At 51.4% G+C, this 13,755-nt stretch overlaps 1 protein-coding gene and 1 pseudogene across 2 annotated transcripts in view; both read right to left on the reverse strand.

Moving 5' to 3' along the window:
- The window catches only part of PKNOX2 (PBX/knotted 1 homeobox 2), a 231,083-nt gene that overhangs the window by 185,614 nt on the left and 31,714 nt on the right, over nt 1-13,755 (reverse strand). The gene's annotated exons all lie outside the window — the stretch shown is intronic.
- Nucleotides 7,870-10,425, reverse strand: LOC118678585 (annotated as a pseudogene).

A 13,755-nucleotide genomic window follows, 5' to 3' on the forward strand; every position in this document is an offset into this window, starting at 1 on the left:
AGAGGGCCTCTCTGCTGGGTTCCCTGCCCCATCTACTCGCCTACAGCCATCAGTGCCCTGGTGCCCCTGGGCAGACATTAGTCCTGAGAAGATACCGGCACAGGGCTCACGGCCCCAGAGTCCTCTCTGGCAGCAGACGGTGAGCCAGAGAGAATTAGAACAAAGATGAGAAATGGAAGACAAGGATCTGCCCTTTCTCTGGGACACACTGACCCAGTGGCGACTGGGGTTTCTGCTGCTGTGTCCACTTGCTGGGCCTCCTCCCTGACCCAGAGCTCCAGACATCTGTTACTCTGCTCCTTGGGAGACCCCACACTCAGGCTGCTGCCAGAGCCACCAGCAGACCTAGCTCTGTCTCGGGCTTCACACCCAAGGGGCTATGTTCACTGGTCTGATTAGGGGGACTGTCACCAGCAAATTATAAGTCCGTGGACTGATGGGGAAATAGAACAAGGTAGGGTCCTGAGACTGAGTGACTGGGGAAGTGCAGAGACCAGGTTCTCAAGGTGAAGTGATGCTCCAGGCCTCCTTCTTCCCCCAACATGCCTCTCCCATGTTCCATGCCAGGACCGTGCCCTTCGAGCAGTTATCCACATCTGCCAACCACCTTCGATTCCGCCTCTGTCCTTTCTCTCCCTCCCACACCCAACCAGGGGGGTTCACATCTAGATCATTTCTTAAATCTACCCCTTTCCTACTCCACAATTCAGACCCAGGGGGAAAGTCAGCAGGTCTTCCCAGAGATTTCATGGGATTTGCTCAGTGTTTCTGGTTTGGTTTGGTTTTAAAAAAGGTAACACGGTTCAAAATCAAAAGGTGTATAAAAGTATGCACTGAAATGTCTCCCTCTCATTCCTGTCTCCCCCCTTGTCCAAGCAAACACAAATGTAGAGTCTTGTTTTCTATCTTCTATGCACACTTTTCTGAACCTTGGTGGATTTTTTCCCTTTTACACTCCAAATGTATTTTTGGAGATCTTTCCATAACAGCACAAAGAGAAGTTCCCCATTCCTCTTTATAAATGCATAGTATTCCACTGTCAGGACATTTGGGTTATTTCCAATTGTTTGCTATTGCAAACAGTGTTGCAAATAATAAACATAGCATATATATATAATTTCACTTATGTGCAAGTATATCTTAAAATCAATTCCCTATTATGAAATTGCTGAGTCAAATGGCAAATAATTTATAATTTTGATATTGCCAAATTGCCCCTGTCAATACAGTGTGTCACAAACTTCTTGAATGTTGCTCATTTAATACATGAATGATTAATGCTATCTCAGGATAGTTCTCATTTCTCGTATTATGTGTAAGACTGAACATCCTTTTACATGTTAAGAGCCGTTTGTATTTTCTATGAATCTGTTCAGATTCTTTGCCCATTTGTTCTATTGGGTTATATTTTGTTGTTGATTCTTAGGAACTCTTTGTATATTAGGGAGAATAGCCCTGTGATGTGAGCTGCAATTTTTTTTTCCAGTTTCTCATTTGTCTCTTGACTTTACTGAAAACATTTTGCAGGTGCTTTTTAAAATTTTTATATGAATTGAAACAGGCCATTTGTCACAGCCTCCATTATCTCCCTCCCCCGCCACCCCAGTTTTACAGCTGATTCACTTTCCTGTTTCTAATTGCAAACCTGGACGTGGTGCAATGCCCACCACTGTATATGACCCAGAGGAAAGCTAGGCTGCAAGCAGAGCCCATCTCTGGAGGACGACAGACAAAGAACCGGGGGCTTGTTGATGTCATTGAGCCACTGAATTTATCCAGCCCCAGAGCAGTCCTGGTTTGAATGTCATAATGTATAAGAAAGCATATTCCTTACTGTTTAATACACTTTGGGTTGGATTTGCTGCTACTTTCAGCTTCTAACTGACACATGCCTTGAATGTTCTTCAAGCCCAACCCTGCCCCATGTGCACCTGCATGCGGTCAGCAGGGGAAGACTCCTATCAACTTGCTCCTTAACTACAGCCCCAGCAGTAGCAGCTCCATCACTAGCCCATAACTGAGCCGAAGGGCTAGCACAGGGAAGAGGGCGGGAGGAGCTGCCTCCTCTGATCAGTCAGGCTGCTCTGGACAGAACTTCCCAACCCAGCCCATCATGGCCTCTCTGGTCAACAGAGAACTCTGGGAGGCCATTCTGTCCATGTCTCTCAGTTTTAAGACGGCAGAGCACGGGGGGAGTGGGGGGGGAGCTGGGGGAGACACACACCTACCCAGCAACAATGACAGCAATACCCTGGCCTCTAGCTGGAGAGGAAGAGGGGATGGAGGCTACAGGAGGAGTGGCACCCTGGGTTCCCAGCCACCTCTCTGCCCCCTCAGCCCCACCAGCACTGCCTCTGAGCTTCTTTCTCCTTCTCTCTCTCCTCTTACCTCACGCTGTCTATGGTCAGAGCCAGGGGCCCACCGTCACCCAGTTTATCAGGAGCAGAGGGATTCGAACCCACAGCTCTCCCCTCACTGCCTACCCTCTGGCTCCTGCCACCACCAGGCGCAGAACCATAGAGGGTTTCTCTGGAGCAGGGCAGAAGACGATGTGATGGGGTCTGGACCCAATACAAATTCTTACCCTTGCCGTGTACACCAGGGAGGAAAGATGCATCCCTGTACTCATATAACACAAAAGCATCTCAGCAGCTGGCAAAAGCCTCGTTCTCTACATTTCAAAACCTGTGAGGACCTGGGGTCCACAAGTCAATCTAGAAAGAGCCAACACAGTTGACCAACTTAATTCAATAGCAAAGACTGACTGGAAAGGCCCTTCTTAACCATTTCCCAGCTTCTTTGGAAAGCAAGATGCAGACACTAAACAGCTGAGCCAGTGTGTGACTGCCCCAGGCCGGGGAGAGACCGAGAGTGGTCCAACATTCATTGGCCAGTCCAAGCCCCTTTCACCTCTACTACCCTCCGGCTTTCATGAATTACCGGGAGTGGAAAATAGAGTTTACATCCTGGCTCAAACCCTGCTTCCCTGGCTGAGAGCCTCAGGCAAGTTCTGTCCATTTATAAGCAATGCCTGGAGGTGGCAGGTCTGCTAGAGTCTCGGAGCTGTATCACACTCGCTGTCTGCCAAGGCCCTGACTCACGGTCCAGAGCTCTCCCACGGCTCCCAGCTTTTCTTTCCATCCAGCCTTGATTAGAAAACCAATTACTACTGCACTAATCCCACAGCCCGTCCTCCTGGTGGGGAAAACAGTCCCTTACTAGCAAGCTGATACTTGGACCATCTGAGAGCCTCCCAACTGCTCCGGAAGGCACGGCCTTCCCCTTCCAGGACACGCAACACTGCCAACATGAGGAGGCAGCTTCCAACCCAAGTCTGTTTTCATGGAGATTCTATTCTAGTTCCTTCGCTGAGGCTCTCCCACCACAGATTTCTCTTGGTTGGAGCTGGTTCAAAAGTCACCAGGTACACAGCCACGCACCCTTGGAGCCCTGGGAAGCTCACAGCTTCATCTCTCCTCCCAGGCCCAGGAATGCCTACTCACCCACACTTCCACCCACACACACACACACACACACACACTCCCACTCTCCCACCTCCCCGCTCTCCCGCTCAAAAGACCCTTTGAGCCGCCCTAGCTGGTTTGGCTCAGTGGATACAGTGTCGGCCTGCGGACTGAGGGGTCCCAGGTTTGATTCTGGTCAGGGGCATGTGCCTTGGTTGCGGGCGCATTCCCAGTGGGGAGTGTGCAGGAGGCAGCTGATCGATGTTTCTCTCTCATCGATGTTTCTGGCTCTCTATCCCTCTCCCCTCCTCTCTGAAAGGGATCAATAAAATATGTATTTTTTAAAAAAAGACCCTCTGAGCCACTCTGGAGAGAGAGGGGGCTCTGGAAGTGGACAGAAGCTTAAGTGGGACATCAAGGTGGAGAGAGGAGAGATGGGGAGAGAGGGACAGAGAGAGAGTTGGGGAGGGGTGCTGTGCACATGTGTTTCTGAGTGTTGGCAAAGGGATGAGGACCCCTCACCACACCTGTACCCACAGGCACAGGCTGTGTCTGCAGTTAACTGGGGGCTAGAACACCAGGGTGCAGATCTCCCAGGCTGACCCCAAGACATGACTCAACTTGCACAGAGGCAGGGCCAGCCCAGGCAAAACTCAGAAGGGGAGTAAATCTGCTCAGATGGACAACGCTTCCAGGATCAGCTGCCCTCCCCGGCACACAATGTAGAGAGTTCACTCGCTCTCAGCCAGGAAGAAGGGGCATTAATCTGTGCTTCATGAGCACCTGCCTGGTGTGCGCATTAGAGAGAAAGGGAGAGGTGGGGAGTAAGGAGACTCAGAGGGGTAAATGCTTAGCTCCAGGGGTAAACTGCTAAAGTTAGAAATAGCTGAAGGGGGGTAGGATCTGGAGGTGGCAGTGAGTCGAGGCCAATGATGGAGGCCCAACTGAACTCAAGGCGGCCCAGGAGGTGGGTGCTGACATATCACACGGGCAGGGACGTCAGGGTCAGGCAGAACTGGGTGGGATCCTCGGCCCCATCACTTGTGACCCGAGGAACTCACTTATCTCCTTGGGTCTCACTTCCACCAGCTGCTCAGCTAGGGCCAAACTATCTCAAGGTTGGCGTGAGGGACTGACAATGGCAGGAGCTCAGTCCCTCCTTCCGCTGGGAGGACTGAGGCTGGGTTGGCACAACCAGTATTTCTCCTCAGGCTTCCACATGAATGGGCGGGGTCTTTTCCTCTGTGTGCACCGTCTCACCCATGTCCCACAGTGCATGTAGCCAGACAGTAGAATTTTAAATGTTTACATTTTTTAAGTGTCTTTAACGTTTGTCATGAGGAGATAATAAACACAGTTACAAAGCAGTTATCAAAACTGGAGTCTCCTTTGTTCTTCAAATGTTCTTATTCCCATTTAATGAATGGGAAATGGAGAGCCAGCGAGCTGAAGGGACTTTTGCAAAGTCACCCAGAAGGTAAGCAGCAAAGCAGGCATGACTAAAGAAATCCACCTGGGAAGGGCCAGAGGAGGGAGCTGGGTTCATACACAGAGGGAGGCCCCAGAGGGAATAACTTTTGGAAGATGGGGCTTCTAATAAACCCTTAGAGCCTGAATTTGAAAGACCAGAAGCTGACTGCCACTCACAGGGACATCTGTGAGCCAAGGAGGCTGGAAAGAGGACGTCACTATTTCTGCAGCAGACCAAGGGAAAACGGACATACTTCATCTGTGACATGAAGACCTGTGGAAAGGGGCCCTGGGCCAGATTGGGGTTTGAGACACTGAACATGCAGTAGAAACAGAATCTACTTAAGTCTACCTTCCAGGTTTACTCAGACCAGGTCAAAGTGAGCTCTGAGGCTAGACCTTAATTAGGCACCTCCCTAGAGTACGTGCCCAAGATCTCCATCACACAGCAATAAACAAGGATGGGGAGGAACTAGGGAAGGCCGCTGGTCCTGCCCTAACTATAGAACAAGCCAAGAGGACCTTCAGCTGGCTGCTGGCTCTATGGATCGTGTTTCCTTTGCACACACACCGCCCATGTGACTGGGGTATACTAAGATGGCTGGGACATGCCTCTCCCATGCCCTACTCCGTGGGGTTTCCTGAAAACACTGAGCTGGGACAGGTCCTGTAAGAACATGCTCTTATCCCCCTGACCAGGGTTGACCAGCCAGGGCCAAGCCAGGTAAAGTCACACCTGGACTGGAAGGATGACTCCTGGAGCGCTCCTCATCCGGGGATCCCAGGATCTCAAACCCCTAACTGCCAGCTCCAGAAAGAACACGCTCCATCTGCACCCTCGGCACACACAGACTGGCTCCCCGTTTCTGGGCTGATGTGCTGCTTAACCAGCTGCAAAGGAGTCTTTCAAAGGGAAGATGAGGAATGCCTCCCGGGTCCAGGGAAGCCACTAGTCTATATTGTGAAGCAATTCCAGAGTCTCCTTTTGCTTTCAAATGTACTTAATCAACATGAAAAGGATTGTGAGGGCTGGAGCTCCTACAGGTAGAACTAAGGGAGAAGAATAATGTTCATAAATCATTTACCATGCAATCCAAACAGGGCTGTATTTTTTTTTCTTAAAGGAAAAGGCAATGCCAAAGAAGAAGAGCTAGAAGGGAAACTGAACACACTGTGACTTGTCCCCAAATGTAGAGTGTCCCCAAGTGGAGCAAGGCAGCCTTTTTATATTATCCTCATATGCAATCTGACCCTCAACACTAATTTTCCAGCCTGGGTTCCTCCCTCGTCCTGAAAGCTCAGACCAGCAACGCAGTCCGCGCCGTGGAAGGACAGCTGATGGAAACAGCTGCACTCCCACCTACTGTGCAGCCCACACCGGACTCACTGTCTCCTCCGCAGCTGACTCCACCCTGGGGCAGCTGGGCTGAGCTGGGAGCTCCAGGAGGAGGAGACTGCAGGCCACAAGTTCCCAGCTGCATTCTTTCAGGCCTCAGCTCAAATGTCACCCCTCTGAGAGGCCTTCCCTCGCCACCCCAGTTAGAATGATGCCCATGGCCCCTCCACTCCCTACCCTGTAACCTGCTTGTTTTCCCTTCAGAGTGATTATTACTTCTTCACATCATACATGTGTCTCCCCTACTAGGATGTAAGCTTCATGAAGGCAGAAAGTCTATGCACTTTGTTGACAATTGATCCCCAGCATCTAGAACAGTACCTGGCATGTGGTTGGCACGCGTAGTTGGATGGATGGATGGGTGGATGGATGGATGGATGAATGGATGGACAAATAAATGAAATAAATGAAACAAATAAATGAAAAGGTCCCTTCCCCTCATCCAGGGGCCACTGTAGACGAGACAGCTTGTTTAATCCCAAGTAGGAAGATGGCAAACAAGAGCTGCACGTCTGTCGCTGATTTTTGATTCTGCCATTTTGACTCAGAGTGAATCATTCCTACTCCTCAGCCTCACCTCCTCCATCTGCAGAATGGGTATCACTATCATGCAAGTCAGGAGAGGGAGGAGACAGGGAGATGTACCATCTCCTATAGGTGCCTGGGCCATTCTATGTGCCTGATTGACAAACGTCGTCTCATTCGGCCTTGTGGCCTGTGAGACTGGTGTTATCAACCTTATCCCAGATAATGAAACCAGGGCTCAGAAATATGAAGTCACTCACCCAAACTTGCACATGCAGGGAGTGACAAAGGGGGTTTCCACCTGGGCCTCTACATTACACAGTGGTGTCACGCTTTAGAATTCATCCTTTACCTACGAGACGGGGCATCATCCCAGAGGAAAAGCAGGTTGTGCCGGTAGAATCTAAAGATCTAACCTCTGAAAATTTCCAGAAGTGGAAGTGAGGCAGCATGACCACCTCGTCCCAGCTTCCCTGAGACTTCCAGGTTTCCCCACTGGAGGTCCTGTGTCCCAGGAAACCCCTCAGTCCCAGGACTGGGCAATCGGTCACCCTCAGGGGGAGGCAGCCACAGCGAGAGACCTGAACACCCAGACCCTGAGCTAAAGAGCACGGGTTTCCTGGGAAGAAACCCATCCCCACGTGCCCCACCAGCTGTGTCCGTGACGGTGGCTGTGACCCCCAACGCAGCACCTATGTCTGATTTGCGACACGCAGGTTGGAGGCCACACTGGCGTGGGGGAGAGGCAGGACGCTCTGTGAGGCGCTGTGACCTCCTTTGCCCCAAATGCAGACTTTGGTCTCAGAACAAGAACAGCGTGGACTCCATCCCTCAAGGACTGCAGCCACCAGGACTGGATGACCTCCCGAAAGTGAGGAGGGCAGATTCCTGGAGTTCCAGTCGGTGAGGTTGGACCGATGGAAGTGTGGAATTCCGAATTGCCAAGAAGTGCCAAGAAGTACCATCCGGCCCATGGGATGGACCCTCCTGGATTCCCGGATCAAAGGCATGGCCTCAGAAGGAGAGGTCACCTCTGTGGGGGTCTCTGTTCTCCGGACAGGCTCTGGCAGAACCTCTATCGCACACCTTCATTCTCCTGTGTCCAGAGGGAAGACCCGTCCAGGGCCCACCCCCAGTCCCCACCACCACTGCCACCTCACTTCACCTCCAGTGACAGCCATACTCCCCTGGAGCAATCTGGTTCTTATTGGGGGCTGATCGGGTCTCCTGGGGCCAGAGCTGGATCAAGAGAACTGCCCAGAACACCGACAGAGACCAAGTAGAGGTGAGGGTGGCTGAAGAAGGCATAGGACTGGGGTGTGAATTACAAAGGACACGCTCCCCACCTTCAAGATTTCTATGCTCGGGGCCTCAGGAGAGGGTTCTTTACCCCTTTGTTCACTCGCAATAAAGGTGGCTCTGACCTCACCTTGTAGCCAAGCTCTGGGGCCACAGCCTGCTTGTCCTCTCCAGCCCAGCCCCGGTCATTCCTGCGCTGCGGGTGTGTGGCTTCGTAAACGTCTTTGACTTTTCTATCTGGGTGTTTTCAGTGTCGGCTGGCTGTGTCCCCTCTACAGGCTCTATCACTAGCCTCCATCTCCTGCCCTCCCACCTCAAAAGCAGAGCCCCCTACTCCCCGCCCCCCACCTGATGCCGCCTGGGCTCTGACCTCCATCCCTACAGTTGTGTGTATTTGTGTATCTTCAGCCTCCCCTAGGCTCAGGCTACCCACCATGACCTGCAAACATACAATGTCTCCCCAGACCCCTAGCTTGAGAGTACAGGGAGAGCACTGGCCCAGAAGTGGGCATCCATCAGCACATGGACTGGCCCTGTATCCTTCAGAGACTCACTGGTTAACAGCCTCCATCTGACTTCCTTAAATAGTGTGAAGATTATGGACTTGAAGTATTTTATAAATTATAATATGAATGTAAAGAATTGTTTCATCTTGAAATTATTTTCTTAACCCTCTGAAATGATATCCTTCCTATCTTTCTCTTTAGTGATTTGTGCTCATGACTTCCTGTCCTCACTTCCCTTTCTCTCCCATCCCCTAACCTGGCTGCTGACCCCACAACTCCCATGATGCTGCACTTGAGCTGGCTGAGTGCTCCAGGGGGTCTCTGTCTGTTGGTGATGATGCCAGTTCTTCCCAGGTTAGCACCTCCAGTCACCGTACACAGGTGCCACACTTGATAACCATCAGTCATTTTGCCAGTCTCCAAGTCAACCTGAATGGTGTCGTTTACCTTGAGGGGATCCAGGTAGCTGATGGTGCAAACATCATCCGATCAAGGATTCCGCTTGTGCCCACAAAGACCCTCCTCACTTTGCACAACCTGTACTTGGCCTCCTCAGGCACGATCCGATGAACAGCAAAGCGGCCCTTGGTGTCATAGATCAGATGGAAATTCTCCCTGGACTTGTCAATGCTGATTACATCCATAAAGCCAGCGGGGTGGGTTACCTCAGTTTGAACCTTGTCATCAATCTTAATAAACTGCTGGGTGCTGATCTTTCCTTCATCTCCTGTTAGGGCATAATTAAGTCTGTTCCATAGAAAATGATGAGAGGGAGACATTCTCTCAGCTTGTGGGGACTGGTAGATGGCCGAGAAGCAAACACACCATCAGTTTATCCAGCATCCAATGCTCTGGAGCCACTACACACCTCACATGCTTCCTGGGACCATGAGCCACAGCTGTGCTAGGTGTGGAGCGAGCTTGTCTTCACTGTTTCTGTTACAGCACCAGTTCCCTTCTGGTCATCCATCCACGCTGGAGAAATCTTGGAATTCTGCTCATTTCTCCCAACCTCCCCCGCTCCCAACTTTCACTTCACCCCCTCACTAACCCAGGCCAACACATTCCCATAGGGCACAGCTTAAGTCCTAACGGGGCCAACTCCCATGTACATCTCCCCATTCACTTTCCCCTCTCCCCACAAACACGCTTGTTACTGCCTTTATTACTTTTTATTCTCGGACCATCAGTCACCTCCTAACTCATGCTCTCTGCACTGTTCCACCTACACATTAGTGTCAGCAAGACCTTTCTGTAAGGCAAAGTGTTTTCTTGTTCTTTATGTCCAAAGCCTGCACTGGCTCCGGGGGCCTCTCAAATAAAGTGCGCATTCCTAAGCCTGGCATGGAAGCCTTCGCACCATGGCTCCAACCTAACTTTCAGTCCCAATTTACAGTCACCCTCTGCACCAGTCCTACACTCCATGTAAATTCGAGTATTTCTCCTTCCCTGACTATGCCCCATACTTGGGTGACCGGGTGCCTTTGTGTGTCCCATTTATCTGTCGGAATGCCTGTCTTCCACCTCTGCCTATTCGAACCCTAGTCCTCCTTCAAGCCCAGTCACATGCCCTCTTCTCCAAGGAGCTTTCCTTTCCCTTACCTTCTCTAAATTCTCCAACCTGGCCCTTCCCCTCTATCCACAGCTCGCTGCCTCCGTTCAGCCCGCAGCACAGCTTGCCTAGCGGACTGCACTAGGTTTCTAGCTGGCTTCCCTGCGTCCGGTCTTACCCATGGTAGTCCAGCCTTCGCAGCACCTCCAACATGACCTTCCTAAAGCTCAAATCAAGTCCAAGGCACTTGCCAGCCTAAAATCCCTTACTACTGACAATGCTATAATTTACTGAGCACTCTCTTTGCTCTAGAATTGCTCTTTAACTCAGAATATGCTGATTAACTTAGTGCTCACAACAGTTCACTGAGGTGCTATGTTTAATCCCGTTTTACGGATTAGGAAATTGAGGCCCCAAGGGCACATAGGTAAATGCAAGAGCAGGACACCTGGTTCCAGAGCGTATTCTCAGCCACATTTTCATTCTGTCCCTTCAGGGGCGCCCCCTTGGCCGTATGAAAACATGTTCCTTTGAGTGTGCACGAGGGTCTCCCTGACCTCTGGTTATTCTCCAGACCACGCCTTACATCCCCAAATCCTCTACTGCTTCTATGCACATGCGCAGCACGCTGGACCTTGCACACCTGCCTCTGGGCAGGAGCACCACTTTGCTTAAGTCTTTCATGCCCACATGGGGCCACATTTTGGACCACTTTCTACTCAAGTCAGCTAAGATGCCACAAGCAGCAGTTCCTTCCAATCTCCCGACAGCCATCAGCCTGAGCTGAGTGTCCCTCTGTGGTGCTCCCACAGCCCCCCAGCCTTGAAGTTTTCTTTGTGAGTTTCCCCCTATAGTATAGACTCCTCAAGTGCAGGGTGATGTCTCATTTGCCTCTGTATCTGCAGAAAACCTACAGTGCCTGGAACACAGTAGGTGGCCTGTAGTGCTTGCTCCGCCTTCCTCAGCTTCCTCCATCACACCCACCAAGGCCCTGCCCCAGTCGCTCCCGATCAGCCCAGCGCACAGCATTTCTTTCCTCCTGGAGCTCCCTCAGCACACAGCATCTGTGCCACTCATTCAGTAATTAATTAATTCTGTGACATCCTGTGACATCGCCTGCATTGTAATCTTCATGATTATTTAACTCTTGTATTGTTACTTTTCACAAATCACCTCTCCCATTAGAGGGGATATATTTCTTTAAGATGGAAGTTAGGGGCTAGGTTTCACTTCCATGTTTGTCTTCTGAAATGCCTTGTACATCCTAAGGGCCTGATAAATGTATGGGGATTTAGTTTAACGCAATCTGGGGAGGCTAAGGTCAGGCTGTAGAGCCTGTGTTGGGGCAGGGCATGCAATGAGAGAAGAGGGATAGACCCTGGCTTTGGAGGAGGGGCTGCTCAGAACAGCAAAATAGTTGGGGCTCAAAGGGACATAACCCAGTCTCTGCTCATCCTCCCCCAAGCAAGAGTCTCCTGCTGGCTATGCAATTAAAAAAAAAAATTGGATGAAATCAAATGTAGAATTAAAATTCTTGATTCAGAAACAGGAGTCACAAAGTATAAGAGCCCAAGACATCACTGCCCTCAGTCAGAAAGCTGCCACCTGGCCTGCTGGGCATGGAAGCCCATCGGGCATCAATTCTTCCTCAGCTGATCTAACAGCCATTGAGCAGTCAAGCATCCTGGGAACTTTCATTGACTAAACTGGGGAATTCCTGTGAAAACCGAGATGAGTTGGCCACCTACGACTGGAACAAAGCACCCGCTTCAGCCACAGGCCAGTGACCTTGTACTTTGCAAGCACCACACTGATAAACCACACACCCCTTGCTACTCAGTGTGGCCTCAGACCAGCTGCATCGACACCACCTGGGAGCCAAGTAGTGGGGAAACTGAGTCCCACTCAGACCTACTGACTTAGAATCTGCATTTTAACAAGAGGACCAGGCAACTCACTTACACGTCAACTTAGAAGAAACACGACTCTAGTGGCCCCTTACCCCCTGGACATCCAATTCCCAGCTACCCTGGCTGCATCCTGGGGACCAAAACTAGACCCCACTGACCCCACCCACCATCATGCCTCAAACCAGACTTCTGTTGTGGAGGGAAGTTGGTCTGGCTTCCTCCTCGGGCCAGCTGATCGTGGGATTCTTTCCAGCTCCACCGTCTCTATGACTAAACAATGTTGGAAATGAGATTTACTCTGGAGGGTCTGACCTCTCCAGGAGCCCCAAGCAAAGGGCAGCAAGGGCTTTTTCCCTGAACCTATGGCCACTCTGGGCAGAGGAACTCAAGGGGGTGGTCCTTTTCCTGCAGACGGTGGAGGTGCAGCACTAGCCTGCGGAAATGAAGCAGGGAAGCAAGGGGCTGACGGATTACTCCAGAGAGGACATGAGCTCCGGAGTCCTGAGCTTATTCATGGCTTCAGAGGACAGGTACACACAAGGCACAGGCTCATCAGCTGCACGGTAAGTTACACCGAATCGTTTGCTGACCCGGGTCACACAAGACTCCTGGCATTTTGCTGGTGAGCTAAGAAAAAGTTCAACCCATCTGGGTCCCAGCCTTGATTGTCCTCCCGAAACCCCAGAGTGAGGGTATCTGGGTTTGTGGCCTGAAACTGTAGCTCTCTCAGTGGCTGAGAGGAAGAAGGTCCCCAGCAGAGGAAGGAGTGGGGGTGACAGAAAACTGAGGCCCTGCAGTCCTGTCCCCATGGAACATTTTTAAAAAATATACTTTTATTGATTTCAGAGAGGAAGGGAGAGGGAGAGATAGAAATATCTATATAATAAAAGCCTAAGCAAGCGCTATGGCGGAACAACCAGAACTACCAGTCGCTATGATGCGCACTGGCCACCAGGGAGCAGACGCTCAATGCAGGAGCTGCCCCCTGGTAGCCAGTGCGCTCCCACAGCGGGAGCGTTGCTCAGCCAGAAGCCGGGCTCATGGCTGGTGAGCACAGGGGCAGTGGCCACCTCCTTAGGAGCAGCGAGCTGAGCAGTAAGGAGCAGCAAGCAGGCGGGCGGTAAGGAGCGAGGGGGCCCAGACTGTGAGAGGGATGTCCACTGAGCGGTCCCAGACTGCAAGAGGGCACAGGCTGGCTGAGGGACCCCCTAAGGTACTAATTCATGCCCTGGGCCTCTAGTTAATAATGAAAGAGAACCATTAATTGGCTGCCTCCTGCACGTCCCCCACCCACAATTGAGGCCACAACCCAGGCATGTGCCCTGACCGCAAATCGAACCATGTCCTCCAGGTTCACAGGTCAACGCTCAACCACTGAACCACACCAGCCTGGCCCCATGGAACATTTTACACACTCTGCTTTCCGGCCTCTGCCATATCCCTCACTGAGGGGCCCCCTCTGAAGTCGGGAGATGGGTAGGAAGCAGGGGCCTGGCACCACCTGCGATGGCAGCATCCAGCTGAGTATTGGCCTGATGCCCCATGAGACAAGTTAAACATGTAGATGCAGACACAAGGCCCAGCCCTGGACCCTCTCTCTACCTGTGGGCTGGCTCTGCAGACTCTCTGGGCA

This window comes from Myotis myotis, unplaced genomic scaffold (genome assembly GCF_014108235.1).
Source record: "Myotis myotis isolate mMyoMyo1 unplaced genomic scaffold, mMyoMyo1.p scaffold_m19_p_20, whole genome shotgun sequence".
NCBI lineage: Eukaryota > Metazoa > Chordata > Mammalia > Chiroptera > Vespertilionidae > Myotis > Myotis myotis.